Source organism: Bufo bufo, chromosome 1 (assembly GCF_905171765.1).
Source record: "Bufo bufo chromosome 1, aBufBuf1.1, whole genome shotgun sequence".
In the NCBI taxonomy this organism is placed as follows: Eukaryota; Metazoa; Chordata; class Amphibia; order Anura; family Bufonidae; genus Bufo; species Bufo bufo.
The window spans coordinates 317,946,867-317,955,675 of NC_053389.1; the positions used below are offsets into that span (position 1 = coordinate 317,946,867).

General features: G+C 38.1%; 1 pseudogene; it reads right to left on the reverse strand.

Annotated features, from left to right (window-relative positions):
- Nucleotides 1–1,290: 1,290 nt before the first annotated feature.
- LOC121009195 lies at nucleotides 1,291–7,361 on the reverse strand (annotated as a pseudogene).
- Nucleotides 7,362–8,809: the final 1,448 nt, after the last annotated feature.

An 8,809-nucleotide genomic window follows, 5' to 3' on the forward strand; every position in this document is an offset into this window, starting at 1 on the left:
TGCTGGAGAATGTTGCAGGCAGCAGAACGTTCTCCATGGCGTCTCAAGACTGTCACGTCTATCACATGTGCTCAGTGTGAACCTGCTTTCATCTGTGAAGAGCACAGGGCGCCAGTGGCGAATTTGCCAATCTTGGTGTTCTCTGGCAAATGCCAAACGTCCTGCACGGTGTTGGGCTGCAAGCACAACCCCCACCTGTGGACGTCGGGCCCTCATATCACCCTCATGGAGTCTGTTTCTGACCGTTTGAGCAGACACATGCACATTTGTGGCCTGCTGGAGGTCATTTTGCAGGGCTCTGGCAGTGCTCCTCCTGTTCCTCCTTGCACAGAGGCAGAGGTAGCGGTCCTGCTGCTGGGTTGTTGCCCTCCTACGGCCTCCTCCACGTCTCCTGATGTACTGGCCTGTCTCCTGGTAGCGCCTCCATGCTCTGGACACTACGCTGACAGACACAGCAAACCTTCTTGCCACAGCTCGCATTGATGTACCATCCTGGATAAGCTGCACTACCTGAGCCACTTGTGTGGGTTGTAGACTCCGTCTCATGCTACCACTAGAGTGAAAGCACCGCCAGCATTCAAAAGTGACCAAAACATCAGCCAGGAAGCATAGGAACTGAGAAGTGGTCTGTGATCACCACCTGCAGAACCACTCCTTTATTGGGGGTGTCTTGCTAATTGCCTATAATTTCCACCTGTTGTCTATCCCATTTGCACAACCGCATGTGAAATTGATTGTCACTCAGTGTTGCTTCCTAAGTGGACAGTTTGATTTCACAGAAGTGTGATTGACTTGGAGTTACATTGTGTTGTTTAAGTGTTCCCTTTATTTTTTTGAGCAGTGTATGTTGAACTGCTAAAAAGATTTTATTTCTGTATGAAAACGCTTAAAATATTATTAGATACCCATTTTCTGCTAGTCTCTACTCCAATATCATATACCATTGCATCAAATGTGTTCATATCCTTCAAAGACTATCTTAAAAAATCAATGCTGATAAAAAAATATATATATTGTAATATTTAATTTAATTTCTAATCAGAAACAAGCATATTAGCTACTATTAGACCCAGCAATTGAGGAAGTCCAACTTATGTAGCATCATAAGTTAATTCTGAGTTTTAAAGAAGGCCAATATAATGAAAGAAAAGCCAATGAATGTAAAGAACATAGCAGAAACCAGCAACCCCATTCCAATTTTTGCTATAGGACTTGTTATTCCACTGCTACTAATTGGATAGATATAATCATTTTTTTTGTATATTGATCACTTACCAATGCAGAATTTTTTTATGCCAAGCTTCCAGTATTAGAATTTGCATAACCTAATGATGATTGAGGAAAGCTTGGAGTAAAAAGAATCAAATAATTTTTGGGTGGAACGCCATTTAAGTTGAGTTTATACTGAAGTTGTTGAGAGTAAATCCAGCTCCCAGCAATACTAGGGCACATTCTATTTTGTTTTAGTTCATCAATTTCCTGGACATATTTATTCCATCTCAGTACTGTATATTTCATCAATGTAATAAGGAATACCCCAGATATTAAACAAATAGAATCAAGTAATTTTTTTTCCTCTGGAAGCTCAATATCTTTCTTTCTTTCTTTCTTCTGATAAATCTTCACCAGGGTCCACAAATACAAGGAAAACAGTAATTGTTGTTGACATTGCTGGGTCTCCATTATCTTTTAGTATAATGGACAATCTGTGTTCATTATCATCTGACTCCAAAGGTACACATTCATAAGAATCTAAAGCATTGTACCCTGAATCTGCATCAATGGCTTTGATTTTAGTCGCGACATGCGCAACTTTACCTGATCTTGGGACAAGTTCTGTAATTTCAGAGTTAATATTTGCTAAGGGAACAATAACATATGGAGCATTATCATTAACATCTTCAATCAATATATAGATCATCACTTCACTGCTAAGTGGTGGTAATCCAGCATCTATGGCTTTTATATGACAATGAAATTGCGCAACCTGTTCATTGTCAAAGGACATAAGTGCAAATAATTTCCCATTCTCTGGATTAATGGATAAAAAAGTTGGTGGATTGTCATTAACATCATTTACTAGAATTTTTAATTACTGAAAGTTGAGGAGAACCTTCATCTATAGCTATAATTCCAATTTCATATTCTGGTATTGTTTCCCTATCAAGTTGTACATTTACCATTAATGAAAAATATTGTCTTAAGGTTGGAGTTATTATAAATGGCAGATTTTTTTATATGTGGCAGCAAAGGCTCAGGGCTCTTTCACACTTGCGTTGTCCGGATCCGGCGTGTACTCCATTTGCCGGAATTACACGCCGGATCCGGAAAAACGCAAGTGAACTGAAAGCATTTGAAGATGGATCCGTCTTCAAAATGCGTTCAGTGTTACTATGGCACCCAGGACGCTATTAAAGTCCTGGTTGCCGTAGTAGTAGTGGGGAGCGGGGGAGCAGCATACTTACAGTCCGTGCGGCTTCCGGGGCGCTCCAGAATGACGTCAGAGCGCCCCATGCGCATGGATGACGTGATCCATGCGATCACATCATCCATGTGCGTGGGGCGCCCTGACGTCACTCTGAAGCGCCCGGGGAGCCGCACGGACGGTAAGTATACTGCTCCCCCGCTCCCCACTACACTTTACCATGGCTGCCAGGACTTTAGCGTCTTGGCAGCCATGGTAACAATTCAGAAAAAGCTAAACGTCGGATCCGGCAATGCGCCGAAACGACGTTTAGCTTAAGGCCGGATCCGGATTAATGCCTTTCAATGGGCATTAATTCCGGATCCGGCCTTGCGGCAAGTGTTCAGGATTTTTGGCCGGACCAAAAAGCGCAGCATGCTGCGGTATTTTCTCCGGCCAAAAAACGTTCCGGTCCGGAACTGAAGACATCCTGATGCATCCTGAACGGATTTCTCTCCATTCAGAATGCATTAGGATAAAACTGATCAGGATTCTTCCGGCATAGAGCCCCGACGACGGAACTCTATGCCGGAAGAAAAGAACGCAAGTGTGAAAGAGCCCTCAGATGACTGCAACAACTGATCCTTTCAAGGCATCTCCAGGAACTGGGACATTGAGTGATGTCACCACTATCTCTGGAGTATTGTCATTCATATCTATAATATTAACTATCTTACAATGCCCAGTCATGGCTATTTGCCTTTTATGAATAGTAGCAACCTGAATTTCATATACATTTTTCTTCTCAATTTAACACGAATAATCCTGGTTTCCAATTCTATTTTGAAAGCTGATAACACCTGCTGGGATACTGGTTCATTGAATGTATAGAATACTTCCCCATTTTGTCCTTGGTCAGAGTCTGTTGCATTCAATGTGATGGCAATAGTCCCATTAAGAGCATTTTCCAACATGCTGACTAGATAAAATAGCTGACTAAACAGTGGTGCATTATCATTGACATCTAGCACTACAATATTGAGTTGTGCAGTGCCACTTAATCTTGGTTTACCTCCATCATATGCAAACATTGTTAAATTATGAAAAGGAATCTGTTCTCTGTCCAAATGTTTCTTCAGCACAAGCTGAACAGATTTGCTTCCATGTGTGTATGTGTGTATATCAAATGCAAAAAAGTTCGTAATTTGTTTACAAATAAAATTTGTACCTATATCTGGGTCAATTGCTCCATCTAGAGGAAAGTAAGATCCAAGTAGCTTCACTTCAGATATAGACAGTTTAAATTCATTTGCAGAGAAAACTGGAGCGTTATCATTAATATATTCAATTTCTATATTAACATGATGAATCTGTATAGGTGTATCTACAATTATTTCTAGCTGCACTGTGCAATTGCTTATCTCAGGACACAACTGATCCCTGTCTACAATCTTATTCACAAATAATATACCATTGTTCAGGTTTACCTGGAAATAATCTGTGCCATCTTTTGAAACAATTCTCAATCTCCTAGAGTTGATATCATTGATGTGTATTCCGAGATCCTGAACTAATCTTCCAACAAATGTTCCATGCTTAGATTCTTCAGGTACAACATAGTGTAGCTGGAATAGTATTAGATCAGCAGTCATTTGTAAGATCAAAACAAATCCAAGCTTTTTTCGAAATAGGCATTTATAGAAATGAATATTACTTATATGGAAGGAGATTGTCCTATAAATTAAAAAACAGTCTTGCAAAAGAAGCAGTAAAATCTAACTCAGTGAAGAAATGGATAATAAGCTGTATTTTTCACAAAAATTTTGTAAGAGTGACATCTAGTGATAAAATTTTTAATTGCTATACAAAGAATTTTTTTTCAGAAGCTGAACTATAGTTTGCATTTAAAAATACCAAAGTTGGCATTTAAGTTCGGGAAAATAAATTAAGCAACCAATTTATTTTAAATATTTGTTTTCTTTTACATTTTTAAATTAGTTATATATGCTATGACAAAAATAATATATAACAACCTATGTAAATAGTATACAGTGGGTAGGAACGTAGGATAGACTAAGCTCACCTCCATAAGTGAACACAGGGCTGGGTCCCAGGATAAACAAGTTGTCTAAAGAGTAGTCTGCTTAGCACTCAGAGGATAAGCATAAAAATTTTTTTTTTTCATCTCAGTACATAAACAAATTAAAAACATTGTGTTGACCAGTTTCGGGCAGAGGAGACCTTAGTCATGGCATAATACATCAAAGATAAAATTAGTTTAAATGCAGAAAAGCAAGGCATGCATGGAGAACAACACTTTGGAAAATCTAGAATGGAACAGTGAACTGTGCCTATAGAGAATATGGAAAAAAGCCCAGAAATACATGAAAAACGCAAATAGTTTTCAGTAACATAATGTGGACAGACACCAATAAAAAATAATTATAAAGAATAAATACATAATTCTGAATCGTGCTCCCACCATTTAGAAATGCTATTTTATATTATTCCATTGTTAAATATCTCGGATTGTTTAATATGGTCTTAGTTTTGGTTGCGTCCATGGAGAATTTAAGGTGTACGCCTGCATCAAAGAATTTTGATGAACAAAATAGACTATCCAAAGTCAAAGAGATTTTTGATTTTAATCCTATTCAGATTAACAAAAATCCTTAGCTAAATAAAACCATCACTGAATAGAAGAAATTAATGCTCTCAGTGATAAGAACGTATGGACTTAATAGTAACGTATGAAAGTATACACCTGATTGAACTATGTGACAAAATCATCACAGTCACCACACAATTAAAACAGGACATGCAACACAAGGAGTTTATAAAACTTGAGAATAACGTTAAGGAAAATATTATCAAGTTGGAACAATTACAGACATAAAAAAATCATAAGAGATTTCATGGATTACTAAACCAATACTACTGTTTATGAGTGGATAAGACACATGATGTAGTAGAGTTAACACATATGCTTTATGAGACGTGTTATCTAAACTAAATGCGTTAAGCAAACACCTTCATTTGCTTTTCGAAGACTTTTATTTCAAGATAATGCAATGAGTTAAGAAATTTTAGTTAAGAGTTTGTGTTTTAACCCTGCTACATCTGTAGCATTATAAAATTTGCAGGTGACACGACCGTGATAGGCCTAATCTCCAACAATGATGAAACAGCCTATAGGAAAGAGGTTGAGAACCTAGAGAGATGGAGTAAGAACAACAACCAAGAAAACAAAGGAGCTAATTCTGGATTTTAGGAAGAAGAAACAAAATGGACACCGTCCATTAGCATTAATGGTGGAAACGTGGAGATAGTTCAAAGTTTCAGATTCTTGGGAGTTCATATTAGTCAGGACCTGTCATGGATAAAAAACACAACAGAAATTACCAAAAAAGGCCTTCAGAGGCTTTATTTTCTGAGGAGTCTGAAGAAAGCACAACTCCCAAAACAGCTGCTAGTCAATTTTTACAGGTGCACCATAGAATCTGTTATCACATACTGCATTACAGTGTGGTACTCTGGCTGCTCTTCTGAGGACAAGAAGACCCTCAAGCGCATCATCAGAATAACTGGCAGTATCACTGGTACTCAGTTACCATCACTGGATGACATCTTCACTGCTCGCTGCAGCAACAGGGCAAAAATTATCTGCGGGGATCCAACTCACCCCGGCCACAGCCTTTTCATTCCCCTACCCTCTGGTAGGCGTCTTAGAGCCCTACATGCCCGCACCACTAGGCTGAAGAACAGCTTTTACCCCAAAACAATCTGTCTCCTAAATGCTCGGAGATTATTGCCCTTTCCTAGGATAGAAACTACCACAGACTGAAAGTGACTGCTGCATCCATGAACCCATGATGATCTCTTGTCTGCAGTGGTGTCTGAATCAGTGTGTATATATACTCATAAGCACTTCCTACTTGACTCTTGCTATATATATATGCTGTGAACTGTGAATAGTAATGCTTTCTATTGCAATGTTTTGTTTTTTTCTAGTGTAATGCTTTAGTTTAAATGTCAGTTCTTGTTCCTCTGTCCATGGCATCTAGGATTGCTCCAAACAACATTTCATTGTATTGTACATTGTATTACATTGTATTGTACAGTGACAATAACGGCATCTTATCTTATCTTATATAATGTGAACACACCCAAATCCATTCTCAAAGAAAAAGGTAGAAAATCACTGAAGAAAAAATGGAAGTCGGCTTTGAAGCCGGACATATCTGAAAGTTATTTTGACACTACGGGCACAGACACAAGGAGTCATGGTACTTATACAGAAAGTGCAGAAAAAAAATTGCCAGCACGGTGCAAAAATCTACGCAGGGCTGCCGAAAACTAAGGAATGAAAGAAAACCAAGATATCCAAATTCCATGCAATTATGGAACAAGAACTTAAGACATTACAAATAAACATCAAAACTAGCAAAAAAGTTTAAGAATATGTCCTTTTCCCAATACAAACCTCTAAAAGAACTAAATCTAATAAAAAAAAATCACCATCTGCAACTCTGATAAAGGAGGAGTAATGGTGGTATTAAACAGTGAAGATTATGAACAAGCTATTACCAACATTTTATAGGACAAGGAAATAAATCGCCAACTTAATAGAGACCCAACAAAGAATCTTAGTGAAGTAGTCAGACGAATCTTAGAGGAAGGATCTTCTATGGGAGCCATTAGCAATGAGGAAAAGGAGTCTCTATATTTAGCAAACCCTTCCTAAATCTCATAAAAATGTTGCACTGTCATACCGCACCATTGCATCTTGCTCAGGGTCGTTATTTGAGAAGCTGGACAGTCACCTTCAGCCTTTGGCTGATCAGGTTCCAAAGTTTTTGAAAGACAGTAAAGACATTTTGAACGCCATGAATGAAATCCATAGGGACTCTTGTGGGTCGTAAGTTACCTTTGATGTCCAGGCTTTGTATCCCTCCATTTTCCCCTCAGCTGCTATCTCTGCGTTATCATCCCACCTTCATAAATATAGTGATTATCTGTAGACTTTGAAAGAATATATACTTGAAGTAACTAATTTTTTGCTTTCCAATAATTATTTTTCTTTTAATAATGTTTTTTCTTCAGACAAAAGGCTGCCTTATGGGTGCCAGATTTTCACCTATGCTAGCCATTTTCTTTGTGACATGGCTTTAGAAAGGCTATATTTACTCTGAGGGTAACCTCTTTTTATATCGATGACCTGTTCATCATCTGTCATGGTCCTGTGGCCTCCATAACAGCCTTCGGACAATAAATCAATGATAATCCATTTTCCTTATGGTTTACTCATGCTATTCACCCCAATCTGATTACCGTTCTTGACCTAACCTTACCAGGTAATGATACAAGTAATAAAATTACTACTAAACTATATAATGAACTGACTTCTCGTAATACTATACATGCTGCAGATAGTTGTCATCCTAAGCAGACTATCCACAGCATACCTATAGGTAAATTTAACAGGGCACGCCATGCTTGTTCCCTTGATGCAAATTTTGAAAGAGAGTATATCACCATTAGTAATCGTCTCAAAGAACGGGGATACCCCGTATGGATAATAAAATGTGCCATGAATATCGCCCACACCAAAAATAGGAACCTTTTGCTAAGCAAAAATAAAAATAAACAGCAAACATCAAGCAATGAATGTATTACATTCTCAACTGATTTTTCTCTTGAGTATAATCAGATTATTTCCTTGGTAAACAAATACCTATATTAGATGATGACCCCCAAGTAAAATATATATTATCTAATAGGTGTAGGTTCTTGGTAAGATGGGGTGTAACCCTAGGCAACATGGTATTCTATGTATTCCTCTAAGACCAGCAAACCCAGTAAATGGCTTTCCTGTAAGGGTTTTATTCAAATGAGGCTTGAATAGATGCCGCTTGTGTAAATATGTTGTAGCCACTAAACAGGTGACATCTACCTACAACAATTATAAACATATGCTGGCCTCATTTATAAATTGTAATAGCACTTACATTGTTTACATTATTAAATGCAGCAATTGTAATTTTCAGTATATAGGTTGCACTACATGTGGCTTGAAAACTATAATCAGTGAATATTTGAACAGTATAGCTAATCCTGAACACAAAAGCCTGTCAGGTGCTGCAATGAACTTTGTGAATATGCACCAAGGCGATATAAGCTCACTTCAGGTGAAAGCAATAGAAAAAGTGCACTGACTCAAATGAGGAGGGGATTGAAGGAGGTTTCTCCTCAGACGTGAAGCCTTTTGAACACTGACTATGGGCAGCCGTTATCCAAATAGCTTAAACCTTAACCCCTTAAGGACCCAGTACAAGAATGCTCATCCTAAATGGCTGGTATTTTGTGCCCCAGGATGTAATACACTGATAGTCAATGCAATACAAA